Source organism: Dermacentor albipictus, chromosome 6, assembly GCF_038994185.2.
Source record: "Dermacentor albipictus isolate Rhodes 1998 colony chromosome 6, USDA_Dalb.pri_finalv2, whole genome shotgun sequence".
In the NCBI taxonomy this organism is placed as follows: Eukaryota; Metazoa; Arthropoda; class Arachnida; order Ixodida; family Ixodidae; genus Dermacentor; species Dermacentor albipictus.
The window spans coordinates 51,217,548-51,232,738 of NC_091826.1; the positions used below are offsets into that span (position 1 = coordinate 51,217,548).

Sequence of the window (15,191 nt, forward strand, 5' to 3'; positions counted from 1 at the left end):
GTTGCAGCTGCGTTCACCAACCTCACAGAAGAGGAAGACGCTGCTGCAGGGGAAACGCAAGCTGAAGAAGTGGACACAGAGTGTTTTTTTCCTTTTGTGAACCTGGGTATCTGCAATTCTTGGCTGGACTACCACCGTGACAATCAAACGCTGCCTGGAGCTAAACTCCTATATTTGATGAATTTTCGCTTGCTTGCAAGCTGCCGAAGCATTAATTAAATCGGTACTACCCGAGAAAAAGCGTGGAAGGCCTTCTCTTGCAGAGATCCAAGCACCACAACCAAAGATATGGCAAAAAAGCAAGAATATCGCGTCCTTGCACCGACGCGCACTACGACTCCTTTGACCATTGGTCCGAATCCCGCGACCAGAACGTGCGAATTAGGTGCAAGCTCGAGAAGTGCACATGAGGCACCCGGATATTCTGCATGAAATGCGCCGTGCAACTGTGCCTGACGAAAGAGAGCAATTGCTTCCTCGCATTCCACAAGTGAATTTTGTGACCACCGAGGCGCTGTGTACACAATTGTGTACGATGTTGCAAATAATAAAGTTTCATAATAACTTTCAAGAATTCGATGGTTTTGTGTTTCTTAGGTCCCAAAATGAATGTTTATAAATAAAAAGATTTTTTTCTATGCATAATTGCAAGTGGCGCCTGAAAGGGTTAAGAGTATTAGGAAACAAAGTGGCGCTTGGATTATCCGATGCTTCGTTGAATCTGTTCCAAGAAAACGTCAGAAACACTTGGTTTGCAGACATACTTTCGCCGCAGGCGGATAGCTTAAGCCCGCAGACAAGCGTGCTTTACGAAACATTGTCGTGTCAACGAACTATAATCCGGTCGAGCTGAAAGCACTTTTTTGTATTTTGGTAAATCAACGTAAAGAGACGTTGGCGCCTCGCCGAGGCGCCGGCTACTTCGTTGCTCCGACGTGCAACAAAATAATGCACATTCCTGGAATAACATAACCACAGGAATAGAAGAGCACTCGAAAACGAGTTATTGCGAATTATTGCAAGTAATCTAATAGTTCATGATTGAAGTCCACAAGCTAAACACAACAAGAAAACAACTTCCATGAAAAAAAAAAGAAATAAAAATTGACACTAAGAGAACATATGAAAGAAAAGGAAACCTACCCCAAACAATGAACATACAACGTCACATCTCCTTAATCTATGTTGTCACAAGTGTTGTAAATGTCGGTGCGCATGTTTGAGATAATGTCTATGAGTAAAAGAGTGGGGTTGAAGAATGATATGCACAAGACAAAGATAATGTTCAATAGTCTGGCAAGGGAACAAGAATTCGGGATTGCCAGTCAACCTCTATAGTCTGCACAGGTGTACGACGTTTATCTACGTAAATTACTCACAGGGGAACCTGATCACCAGGAGAAAACTTGGAGAAGAATAAAAAAATGTGTCGGAGTGCATACGGCAGGCATTAACAAATCCTTGCTGGGAGCTTGACGCTGTCATTGAAAAGAAAAGCCTGCACTCATTGCATTCTATGGGTGCTAGCATATGGGGCAGAAACATGGAGGTTAACAAAGGAGCTCGAGAGCAGTTTAAGGACCGCACAAAAAGTTATGGTATGCAAATTCTTAACCATAACGCCAAGAGGCAGGAACAGAGTCATGTGGATCAGACGGCAAATGGGGCGTGCTGATATTCTAGTTGACAGTGAGAGAAAAGAAATTGAGCTTGGCAGGCCGTGTAGCGCGTAGGGTAGATAACCGTTGGACCATTAGACTTACAGAATGGGTGCCAAGGGAAGGGAAGTGCCATCGATGACGGCAGAAAACAAGATGGGGTGATGCAATTAGTAAATTCGCCGGCGCATATTCAAATCAGGTATCGCAACACAGGGGGGATTGGAGATCGCAGGGAGAGGCCTTCGTCCTGCAGGGGACACAAAAATAGGGTGGTGATGATGAAGATATCAGACTCTTGAGAAGTCCTAAATCTCCAAAACTTTTCAAACTACAGAAAACAGACGCTACGCTACTTAATGTCTCACCATCTAAACTGCGTTTCTTAGTCTGCGTACCTGTGTACCTGTGTACCTTAGCAGCTAGTAAGCTGCTTGCATTGTATGCATACATGTAAGTATATGTATAGCTACATAGGTGCATCGAATTGGTACACCTGTAACGAGAGCCTATCGAGAATCACATTTGAGCCTTATGATTGTCTGCTACATCTTGTTTGATCTGAAATTGCTATTATCTGCTATATTCCTTTTTTCTTGTATTTTTTACTATGTTGCTGCGGTAAGCAATGTTTCAGCTCTGTGCTTTACCATCCGTCTGTGTCATTTTAAAGGAACCGTATGCATTGTCAAGCAGTTTTCTGGCTTTTAGTCCACGGTCCTCAACATATGTATTCTTCTGATCAAGATGCAAGAATAAAGTGGATTTTGCGTGATTTGATTTGATAATTTTCCACGATTCTCGCGCCATCAAGAAACTCTACAAGTGCACGTACTGCCCGTATTTGGGATGTTTATGTTGGCTGCGCACCCAAGAGGCCAACAGTTTCTGCAACTAGAGTGGCCTTCGAACAAGATTGTGTAATTTTCTTTACAAATTTTGGGTGGCAGGTTGAGTATTTATTGTAATTTGAGAGATGGTGTTCGACATCTGCACAGGACTGTTCACAGGAACAAATTGGGCTATTCGATTTTTCCAATTTTGTATAGAAGCGATACGCGTGTAGGCTGTGTCGAGCCGTAATCTATATCTCATTGCTTCTATAGCGTGTTTGACCTTGATAGGCATGGCGAACTTCATAAGCGGATCTATCCTGAATAATGCTAAACATTCTGGGCCACCTTTAAACCAACTGTAACTTGGAATATCAGGCGCGAATTTTGTTAACAGTGCTACGCACATACCACTTTCGAAAAATGGAAGGAGCGTTTCATCGTTTGTAAGAGTTCTGCGTGCTGAAGCATATATCGCATCACTTCGCGAAATTACACAATCGCTATGTACCCACTGCAGTACTATATCACGCTGTGCTTCTTGCAAACCTACGAAATGTGCGGCGGTGAACTTTTCCATCCCGATTCCTTACCCATCATAGTTAAAAATGTACAAGCATCTTAAAGCTTGGCTTAACCAGTCACGTGGTCAGAGTGCTGCCGAGAATTTTGCTGCCTCAGCAATGTTGGCTGACCTAACAGCGTCACTCAAGGTTACCACCCATTTCTAGTTCAAGAGTCATCAGTCAGGAATATACCTGCACCATTCTGCGTTTCACAGGTAGCAGTGGATGCTACAAAAGAACGGTGCGTCATACTTGAAAGAGACATGCAGGTATGCATCATGTAACATGGTCTCATATTTTCATGTTGCAGAATATGACGTGTTTATGAGGCGGAATGGTTAGCAGATCTGAAACTAATGGCCTCGAACGAGTGGTACAGCCTGATTCTGCGATCAGCCGTCGCAGCGACCACCTCGGACTGGTGAACAAAACACGGTACGTCGCAATATAGACGCGCCCGAAGGTGCATGAATAAGAGATTACTTGACGTAGCCTTACGGCCACAAATTGTTGCTGTCACACCGGAAGTAGTTATTTCGTAAAAAGCATTGCACATACGAAAATGATGGCACGGCGAAACGCGCGGAGAAAGACTTCTATGACAGCAATATGCACGTGTTATACAATCCGCGGCTTTCACCGCTAAGCACGGATACATCAAATGGTGTGTAAGATGCATCTGGCAACACGTGCGGGAAAACGGACACTTTCTATCTCATTTCACTGCAGGCTCGTAACGGTGTCCTCGACTGTTTCAGAAAAAAAACGGAGATATACTAAGCAACTACAACACAAAGCTATCTGAGCACATACGCATTGGCTGAGGAAACATTTCAAAGTACCGAGTACGGAACTTAGCGACATAAAAGCAACGGCTCGCTCCAGGATGGGAAATTTACGACCGATCTTCCTTCGCAATTTCTTCCTTGCTTTGTGCTTTTGAACGGAACAACAAAAGAGGGTTCACAGAGAAAAAGAAAAGAAAAGGATCCACATTCAGATTGCTTTTATATGGGTGACAAGGGAACTCAGGACACCACAACAACAACAACAACAAAATAGAAAGATGCACAAACTTTCGACTGCTGCTCTGGAATGTGCGAAACACTCGAGACGTCATTCGTGCTCCACTGTCGCCTCAAACGCCTGCGCATTTTGGTTGTCAGAACGTAAGGAAAAAGAAGAAAGCTAATGGCAACGACGGCATCGCCTCTTTCGAAAACAAGGCGAGTTTACGACGCAGCGACAATCATGCAGAGGCGGACTCTGAAGTCAGAAAAGCCGTGAGAGTACTTTGTCTTACCTTACATAGGCTCAAGAAAGCCAACTGCCCGAAGTATTCGTGCGAAGCACTGCTTATTCACTTGTACGAGTGACGTGGCACGAAGCAATGCCGCACTGCAGAAGCTACCCTGCAGTAAACAGGATTGAGCGGACGCTTGAAGCCAATGACTGAATAGAAAAGCGATGTGGTACTTGACTGTATACGAACACGATAGCGACGAGAAAATACGCCTGTATACGTTCGACTACAAATACAATGCGAGTCGTAAAAGATAACCAATATTTGTGCTGTGGTATTTTCGTATTTGATTCTGCGCAAAGACGAATATAGAATAGGAAGAAGAAAAATGCAGCAGATCCAACGAGTCGGAATGTATATACACCGGAGCTCTGTGTGAGTGCATGAAAGAGTCGAAACAGGAGTTTGTATTTATTGATTGTCCGCGCACAATCACAGAACACCTATACAAACTTAGAGAAGGGAAAGTGCACCTTCCACAGTGCAACGGAAATAAGCGTAGCCGTGGCATTGTGAACTAAAATATGCGACCACAGGTGGCGCTGTACAACAGGAAATGGAAACGGGGCTTTGCACAGTATGGCGTATGGCCGCTTTACTGGGTTTCTGGCTGCTGCGCCTCGATAGTGCTCCCGCCAGCTTGGTTGCTGTGTGGCCCACACAGCAACCAAACTGACATATATCAATATATGTAGCGCTGAGTCATATCGGGTTAAGGCACACTCTGAACTGATTTTTAAGGGCATCCCGAGCGGTTTTTCATTTATTACGCCGCCGTTACCCCGAGTTGTGCCGCTGCGCTCCGGCTGTTGCATTTCGTGTAGGACTACTGACAGAATGCGGTTTCCAGGTGGCACGACGGCCTCGACTGGAATAAACGCACACGACACCAAAGATTGAGTAAGCTTGAAAATATTTTATTGGCATTTTACAAGTACAACAAAAAGCACACGTCTACGCATCCACGCAAGCAAACACAGTTATATAGTCAAGAACATAGTCAAGAAATGGCTCATTAATAAGGGTAGCACAAACGCACAAGAAGGAAGACCTGAGCTACAAAACGTACGGTCGGCTGCTAAGTATAATAATTTCCCTGTCACCACGTGTCACTTTTATACAGCATCTTTACAGCAATACCAGGCCGGGTAGTTTGGCAGAAAGAACGCTATAGCTTACGGCCGTCAGCAGCCTCTTCTTTACGGATGTCATACGGCGCACTTTTGATCGTGATCGAGCCCGATCGGGATCGAATTTCTCGGCCGTGGTTGGCTCCTTTGCGCAAACTTTGCTACCATGTACGTCTGCACTCGTAATTATCCTAATCTCTGTATCAACGTCGTGCAAGTCCGCATACAGGTATCTGTATCTGAACCATATGCGCCAGCTTAATGCATGTGTAGTGAAATTATGATAACCACGGCGTCTTATCAAACATGCATTGGTTTTGCAAATGCGCATTACAGCTGACGGAACGGCATAGTGTAAGTGAAGCACAAGAGAACAAGGACAAAAGGAGGATACAACACTTGAAGAAGAAATGAAGAATTAGTAGGCGTACAGCAAACAAGCGATGACGGAGAACACACAATTATGCATCGGGTGTTTGGTGACATCGGTTTGCGTACTTACGCTGTTATGGAGAACAACGGCATAAAAACGTACCTTCAAGCGTACTCCGTCAACCTCCGCCGCACTCATTATGATAATCAACGCCTAAACAAAATGAGGCACTATTTTTTGCCAAGAGTAATGTAATGTAATGACTCGCAGACGAAACCAGCTTGCTTGTCGAAAATGTTTTACCGCCGTAGTATTCGAACGCCAACGGCCAGGAAACACATCGATACCTATAGGCTGTCGGCTGTCGGTGGTTAATTAAATACAAAAACCTTGACGCTATAACTAAAAAGTAGCTTCAACAATCAAATTAAAAAAAATGAACTGCCTATTTGCCTGAGGTAAGAAAAAAACATCCTTAGACACCTCGATTGTTTATTTTAATGATTCGCGTAAAGTAAAAGAATTGAGCATGTTCAGTGCCCCTAGCAGAGAAAGCACAAATTAAAGTATGCGACCAAATTACAGTAGCTCCACTTGCGCGCTTACGCTGAAACGCACCTGGATTGATTTTTTGCCCTCTGTGGCCATTTGTTGAACTTGAGAGTGTGCGGGGCCTGGCACAATGACACGGAAGATTTTATTCAGGCATTGCAAAGAGGCGTATGCAATGCCGCCGCTGCCACGGATGCGAGCGCTATCTGGTAGTGGGGTAAGGAACCCAGCGGCACACGTGACGGGCGTACTCCGCTGTGATTGGTTGACCTATTCGGCAGGAGAACATCCAGGCTGCACCACGCACGGTTACGAAACACGGCGAGGCTAGCAAAGAAAAGCTTTGCTTTCAAAAGGAGACGAGAAGGAAGCGTTCCTTGCCCGAGACCTAGCCGCGTGTAGTCGCGTTTCTCGACTGTTACAAAATTTGCTTGTCCTTCTGAAATTGATAAGATCACTCATCGCATTATCTAGACCTTCAGTAATGCCCAAATGTTTTTATTTTTTTCATTTCACACAACATAAATACTTCTGAAAAAAAGTTATTCGTGCCCTTTGGTGTCACATAGCGTGCATCATATGTTCCAAATGGTATAAACCGAATCAACAGCCGTCTTGTACGTACATATATACAGACTAAAATTATGTTACGAAGATTATGCGGCATACGGAAAACCTCCTTTTCAAGCAACGTTGTTGGTGACCTTCCATATTCTTCAAAATTTGGGACAAATGCCCTGAGCGTGCCTGGAAGCCTTCATACTACACTAAAAGGTCTACTACTGGGCATCCCACATAAAACACATATTTACGACGCCTGCAATGGGCCGCCTAACTTAAACACTCATTCCATATATGTTAAGCTAAGCTATGAATATGCTAAGCCATCGACATACCTGAGGTGTAATTGTTGCATATTACAGTGTTCTAAAACACCAGAATAAATGTCAGCAATTTCACTGGCTTACACATGAAGCCACACGTTATCTTCTCAAGAAAGACATCGAACAAAAAAAAAACAGAAAAAAAACAGAGCCCATTTGTGCGCCGTAGAACACAGGCACAACTGTTACATTAGTTCCACATTGCGTATTAGGATGTTGTGTGTTGCACATTACCATAATGCATAGCTGGCAACAGCCCTGGCTCCCTGACGCAATTTGAATTTTCTAGAAACACTTTTTATCGTGGGATGAAAAGGCCTGAAGTCGTTATAGCAGACTCTTCCTTGCATAGCACGCAGCGTACGTCCTTTGATGTCTTTCAGTAATTAATGACTTAAAGGAAGACGCGTACGTACCATATGGAACAGCCCTACTTCCTGCTCATCTACATGTACGTAGGCGCGCAGCGTTAGGAGTTGTAGCCTGTGAACTTAGGTAAATATACGAAAGCAGAAACGCCTCGGATAGTTTGTTGGACCCACTCGCTAGGTCGGCCTTTAAGGAAACCGTCACGAAAAGTTGGGGTGTGGGAAGTTTTCACCGTAAGACTGGAAAGTGCCAGGGGAAATGCTTGCACGCTTGCCGCTGACCGAGAAAAGGACAGAACAAACGCTCTAATTTGAATACGTGGCTCATGGGAGCGACCGCTTGGTTCCTTTTTTTATTTAAAAGTACAGCAGAAGGAATTTGCTTGTTCAGGGTAAGTACCTTAGGGAAATGCTGTGCGCAGGCCATCCTCTGTACGGTGGCTTTTTTGACTTCGCGGTGACCGAACGATGTGTAAATGACCGACCAAGGAAGCACTGCCTAAAAACTATAGACCCTTTCGTTGTTTACAAACGTAGGCCCTGGACGGCTTCAGGTTGCTCACTGACGTAGTCCGCTAAATCTAGCGAGCAAGGGAAGCATGGACGGCTACATCGAGTAGCAGGAGTGCGTCAAAATTTAAGCCCGCAAATGTTCAACACTTTTCCTCTGTACATAACGACAACTTTACAAGTCAAGGTTGCGGTAAGTTATACGAAAGTTTTTGTGTAATAATCTTAAGGCACAATGCGTATATCTTTTATCTCAGTACTTAAAAATATGCTTTTCGCACAGTGGAGGAACTCAAAATCACGCTCTGTGTTCCGGCGCAGCAAGGGCCGCTCTCTCGCTGCTGTTATGGCGCGAGTTAAACCGTCTATTGACACGTGGACTTATTCACCCTTTTCGGGTGAGCGCTTTTCACCGCCTAACAAATGTCGTCGCTCAGCTGGGGACGCGCTTGCATGTATCGGAAGTTTCTCGAGTCTGCCGGAGGAAGACCGCAGACTACATGCACATCTTGTGGGACTGCGTCAAATAGCCAAAAGAAGCAAAATCGAGAACGCTCCCACCGCGGCTCGAGGCAGCCGCGAAGAGCTACGACCGAGACGATCAGCTCTAAGCCGTCCAGAAGGTCCTCGAGGCGCTCGAAAGGCACGGACCCAGCGAGCCGGCAACGGCGAACTGAGAAATTTACCAAAAAGGTAGTACGGGAAGAAACCAGCTACTATTTTTATTTATAAAACTCGGACGTCCATATTTTTTAATGTTCCCCGTTGAAGTGTGCATCATTGGTGGCCAGATGTAGTCGGCAAATCTTCACATTATTCTGTAAATAGTTCAGCGTTCTATATTCGACGGACAAGGCGAGAAAAACGCCATCCCATCCGATCATAGCCAACCAAATTTAAAAGAACCGCACCCTCTGCGAGAATGAAATAGAAGGATTAAGTAGCCGTAATTAACAGCACAATTGTTTTTTTTTTCCAGAAGGATTAGAACTATTCCATTCCTGGCGCTTTCTTTTTTCTTTTTTGTGGCATAGCAGCGAGCTCAAGGAGTTCTTGGAAGAGCTGCTGCGATTAGACTGTACCGCCAGACTGTTCATCATCATCATCAACTTCTTCTTCTTCTTCATCATCATCATCATCAGCAGCAGCAGCAAGTTAGGCGACTATAAGTACTTCCTTCCACTTAAGGCGGAGTGTGTTTTACGCACGTTTCGTTACTTCTCCGTATGCAGCTTTAAAACCAACAAATCCTGGAACTTTACATCCCAGAATGACGACCTGATACTAACGCACGCCGTTGCGGGTTACGGTGCTTTCGAAATAGTTTTGACCTGCCGACAGTTCTTTACTGCTTAACCAGCGCACTGCACACGGGCGCTATTTGCATACCGGCCCCCATCGGAATACAGTTGTCATGGACGGGATTGACCTTGACTTGACCTTGACTTTGAGCTTATCAGCGCAACTCCATATCCGCTGGGTGGCCGTCGCTGGTTACATGCACCTTGCCTGCTTAGACTTCACTTCAGGCGCGAATTAGCGCAGTTTTTCTGCCTGCCTCTTTTTTTTCGTCTTGGTGGAAAGTGCGCGCCTGCGTAATAACACTTGACAACAAAATGTTGTGAACTACAGGTTCCCCTTAACGTGCTACACATGGACAAATTGACAACCTAGAGCAACATTCCAGTGCGAGCGTCTATATTTGGTAACAACTTCCAATCTCCCTCTACGTTCGAGGAAGCGCTTAGCTCGTTCAGAGATCCTAGAAGGCGCAATTCCCTCGCACTCTGTAACCGGGCGGCGACAAACTTCCTTCGCGACATTTATAGTGACACAAACGCAACGCACGCAACTCCCACCCGTCTATTGATTCGGGCTTGCGCGTTCACTGCGACGTGCGTCAGCGGTAAAAATGGCGCGGAGAGAAGGCTCTCGTTTTGCCAACGACCACCCGACTGATGCTACTTAGCGCAAAAACTCGAAAGAAAGAAAACGAAGAAAGAGGAGGAAAAACGAAGAAAGAGGAGGATGAAAGAGGAGCGCTATATTTACAACTGCTTATTCCGAAAACAGAACATCCTATACATACACATGAGCAAACCCATAAAACACGCAAAGAACGCCAGTCAGCCGAAGGCCTTGTTATCGCTTTTTTGTTTATTTATTAAGTGCTTAGCAATCTCAATTCCGAATCATAAAGCGTAACAGTTGTTTGATTGACGCAGGGTAGACCAGCGGTTTAGATATGATAGGCCTCTAACAGTCCAACCACTGGTCTATAGCCTGCGTGAGTCAACCAACTGTTACGGAATTCGGCATTGCGATTGCTAAGCGTTTAAAAGTTATTAAAAAAATAAAAAAGTGATAATGCCTTCGGCTGACCGGTGTTCTTCGCGTGTTTTATGCGTTTGTGCACGTGTATGTTTGTGTATATATAGGATGCTTTGTTTTCGGAATAAGCAGTTGTAAGTATAGCACTCGTCTTTGCTTTTGCCTCTCTTTGTTTTCTTCCTTTCGTGCTTTTGCGCTAAAAAGCATTTTGTTAAGTAAACACCAACTTGCCCAAGAAGAAGTCATCGACGACTAGAGGTCTGCGCTGCAATTCAAGCAATGAAAGGTTTCGCCACAGTGAGGTTTTCGCGGTAGCTCCGAAAACAGTGGGGTTCACCTAGCATTGAGATGAAAAAAACGGCACATTGTTTATTTTTCTCATTATGTACAAATACGATCAATACACGTCTTTTTTGCTCCCATCGTCGCGAATCCAACATTGACCCTCTGCAACCTTCTGATGAAGAAGAGATATGCAGCTTTACGGCGCAAGATAACCTGCGGACACACTTTGAACATGATAATAAATGTGGTGATCCACATGTCCGGCGTGGTATTAGGAAGAGAAGAAGACGACGAGGTCAGCTGGAAAAATGTTGGAATAAATCGTTCGGAGCGTCTGTGCTTGGGCATTCACACGGGAATCTGTGCATCACCTTAGAAAAATTCATTATTGAATCAAACCGATTTCATTGTTGACCATATTAATTTTTTTATTCCTCTTTGTTGACTCATTTTTATTGTAGACAATTTTTCTCTTGATTTAATGACAGTCTACCGAACCATCTTGAACTTTCCTCGCTTCAATTTATGCAACAAAACAATAGATTTTTAAATTCATTACCTCAACACATAAGCAAAGTCTGCCCGACTCTTGGCCAATCCCCGTGAGTGGGTATGCGCTAAACTTATCAAAGTCATCATCATCATCATCATCATCATTATCATCAATACCCGCAGTGCCCTAGTGAAATCTACACTGGCGCAGTCGAAAGCAGGAACCTGTGGAGAAGATGAACGCCGCGTTAACGAGGGATGAACCACCATCGCGGAATACAAACAAGTGACAAACAATATGTCGGGCCACTGGAGGATGTCACCACGCCTTGTGCTCTATCGAGCATTCCAAGTGCCTCCAGGTTTGCGGGTGACGACCCGGTCGCTAAAGGTACCACTCCTGCCTGCAATGAACAAGAAGTGCTTGAAACTTGCTTTAAAGGGCCCATCTAGGCTCGTGAAACACAACCAACTGTAGTGCCGCGAGGCAATGATATACCCGCTGCGAACGCTTTGCTTCACCTTCATAAATGCCAGATGAAGCAACAGCAGCAGCTGGTAGATCTTGTTGCGCTATCAAGATATGGAAGCAACAGGGAACAGCCTTTCTTGAAACCAGATATAGTTGATGGAAATTAATTTGTCCATTGTACATACCTGGCTTCATTTTTATGAGTACGCTTGCTGCTGGACGCAATGGTTTAGCAACGAAGATGGTATACAGAACATACGGGCCTTTCTGCGTCGCAACAGGCGGAAATGGTAGGATCTTGGGGTACGTTCACAGCTGAATGAATCGTGGAATGAATGGTAAGAGTGTTTCTCTCCAGCATTTAAAAGGAATCCCGCGGAACTTTGGACTAACGCCATATTCTACAGACAGGAAGCAATAAACATCAAAAAGTGTGTGTTGGAAAAGTGGCATTTAAATTGTACAGACGAGCCGCAACATCAGAATCGTCTGTTATCGCCCTCATTATCGACGGCTTGACGAGAGAACACCAGAAAACAAGTTCTAGCTATGTCGCGAAGCACAATGCACCAATTGCTTCAGTTACTGGCGTACGTTAGGACTCCATATTTTAATGTGCCATGAAAAGAGACAAGGGTCGCAACTCTTGACCAAGCGACAACTACACGCGAGGCTCGGTGCTCCATAACCAGCCATACCGTTCCTGTTCTTCTTACAGTGCTGACCGATTGTTCCTATGACCTGATCCTCGGACTAGATTTCCTTAATGCGCATTACGCTCTGATCGATTATTCTGCCGGTACCCTTTGCCTCTACTTCCTCTTCTCTCGCATACTCATGCCGAACTCTCGAACAGGTTCAGTACAATTTCCTTCGTCTGCCTGCCGTCTGAAGCATCGACTTTCGTTCATTACCTGTAATCTTTCCCAGTGCCCGATGGTGATTACGTCGGCACACCTGTTCTTGATTCACTTTCCAGACGCAATATCACTGTGCCCCACTCCGTCGTATCCGTGGCCGATAACCGGACCTGCCTCCCGTCATCAATATTGGCTTGACAAAGCAAGTTCTACCCTAAGGAATATCGGTTACTCTTCTGCATGTTATAGCAGGTGGCCACGTCACGAGTTTTTCAGTAGACGTCTGCGCCGATACTTCAGCACGTCCATAGGATGCAAGATGCCTGATTTACATTCAGTGCCATGATTGATGCGGACCCATTTGCCTGAACACGTGGGAGCTCTATGGCGCCTTTTGGTTTCCCTACCGCGACACCTTCGACCTCAACAATCGACAACTGGGGCAAAGTTCGCTTGTTAAGCGTCACATAAATACTGCTGATGCTAGTCCCATTCATCACTACATCCAGTAATGATATTATTAAAACGTTCATAAGAGCAGAACAAAGAAGTGATGTGGGAACGAAGAGCCAAGGCTTGACCCCTTCTCCTGCGAATGATGGCTTCCGGGTTAGCAGCGGAGCGCCTGTCAAAACACAGGATCCGTGCTTATTCCTGAAAAATTCCCTGCTAAAGCAATGAAGAATTTCCAATATTTTAGTGAAGAAGTTATCCACGTGTCTAAACTGACTACAGTTCTGAAAAAAACACTAAGATGTTGGCAGTTATAAAGAAAAACAATTTTTTTTGGCTTAGTGACTTATAGGGCAATCTTGATGCCCTTGTAACAAGCAGCATCCATGTGCACTTTTATATGTGTGGTCTGGTATCGATTATTGTTCACTCTGGCGACTGTTGGTTATCGTGCGTTCCATAAATAGCGGAAAAGAATAGAAAACAAGAAATGAGCGACTGCTTTATGATTTATAACAAGCAAGGGATTACGATGTCACGGCAACAGGCAAAAGGATATTGTTTTCGTAAAGCCATCTCAGAAACGGATTAGGGATTAGTCTCGTAAAAAGGCCCCTCGTAAAGATTCTCATGTCTATTGCCAGTTTTTTTTGTTTTAGTTTTTTTTTTCAATCTGATGTCGGTGCAGGTCTTCAAAAAATTTTGTGATTTGATAGATTTCCCGATAGAGTTTTCATGAGTCTTGTGGGGCTGAACTTTCTGTACCTATGATCCCAAGCGAAAAGAGTGGATGAAAAACAAAATATTGATTTTGTCGAAAAAATCAAGCAACTCATTTTTGGCGACCTATGTTTCACGGCAATTCTGCAAGGTTTTCAAAAAAGTTATGGTATATTCATGAAGATCTGATGAAATGTAATGCAACTTAGTTTTTTTTAACGTAAAAGAGACCAACTTTCCTAAAAAGTGATTGTCTTAAATATTTATTCCAGTGCATCTCTACAGTTCGGAGAAAAGTCCACCACATATTATTCACATTCAGGTTCACTTATTTCCCATAAAGACTATGCTCAGGGGGTATTACTTAATGCGCCAGGAAAGTTACGTCAAATGGACGATCTCTTTGCAATGTAAAATGTATAACATATTGTATAATTCAAAGGTATTTCAAGTCAGTGCTGCAGCCAAGTGGTATGAAAGGCCGTTTTATTTAAAAAAAGAACAATGTGTGTGTAAGAGAGGTTAGCATCATGGGTGTTGTCCGATACTCCGCCTCGCTTAGGCCAACAGTACTTAAGAATAGGACTGAACAAGCTATCAAACAAGCAAGCAAGACTGAATAATTAAATGTAAATGAATGTTCGAACGCACTTACAAAGAGTGCGTTCAAATTAGCACATCTTACGGCAGAACACACACGATTTGCACAGCAAGGAACTTCAAGTGTTATAAACATGTAATCCAAAAATTGAAATGTAGCACAGTCACTTCCGATTTACAATTAGTTCAAGCAATCCGTTTCAGTTTACAACTGTACTCTAAAAAAAGTAAGGCAAAGCAGTGGAAGTATGGGCATGAGGTCAAGCGTTGTAAAGCGGAAACCCTGTAATGTCGTGATGTCCGTACAGGTGGCAAGATGTAAGACTCTCGATTCAGAGAACTGTAAAATATCTTGCAGAATGGTAATGAGATGGCGGTGGCGACGATGAGAAGAAAGCCTCAGCAAACCGGAATCAGCTTTTAATGATAGTATGCCTCAATTATACGCCTAAAGTGGGCGAATGAACTTCGGACGCAATTTTCTACGGGTTAGGGTAGAAAATTGTCCTTGTTCGTGCGACATTCTTAAAGTAAAGCGCGAAAAAGTCCACGGACAGAGGTAGTGTATCTCATGTTAGGGCATGCGTCATGTACTTCCTCTGCCGATGTACGTTCTCGCATTTCACCTTTAGTTTGTGAGAACGTGACTGCTCAGAAATTTTCGGTAAGCTTGACGACGCTCGTCTGTTGATTCATCAATCACTGTTCAAGCAGCACCGAGGCCTGGGTATTGCTAATGGATTATTTCATCACCGCGTTCGCACTCGAGGCTTGCCTCGTTGCTCTAGAACACTGTTACTC

The 15,191-nt window shown here is 44.3% G+C and overlaps 1 protein-coding gene across 2 annotated transcripts in view; it reads right to left on the minus strand.

The window, feature by feature from the left end:
• LOC135911384 (glycine receptor subunit alpha-2-like) overlaps positions 1-15,191 on the minus strand; it is a 348,733-nt gene that overhangs the window by 198,030 nt on the left and 135,512 nt on the right. The window contains exon 1 of one of the 2 annotated variants that reach the window (XM_065443640.1): positions 4,361-4,552. The exons of the other annotated variant lie outside the window; for it this stretch is intronic. The gene's annotated coding sequence lies outside the window, so the exon portion shown is untranslated. Of the gene's footprint in view, positions 1-4,360; positions 4,553-15,191 lie in introns of those variants that run through there. 2 annotated transcript variants of the gene reach the window in all.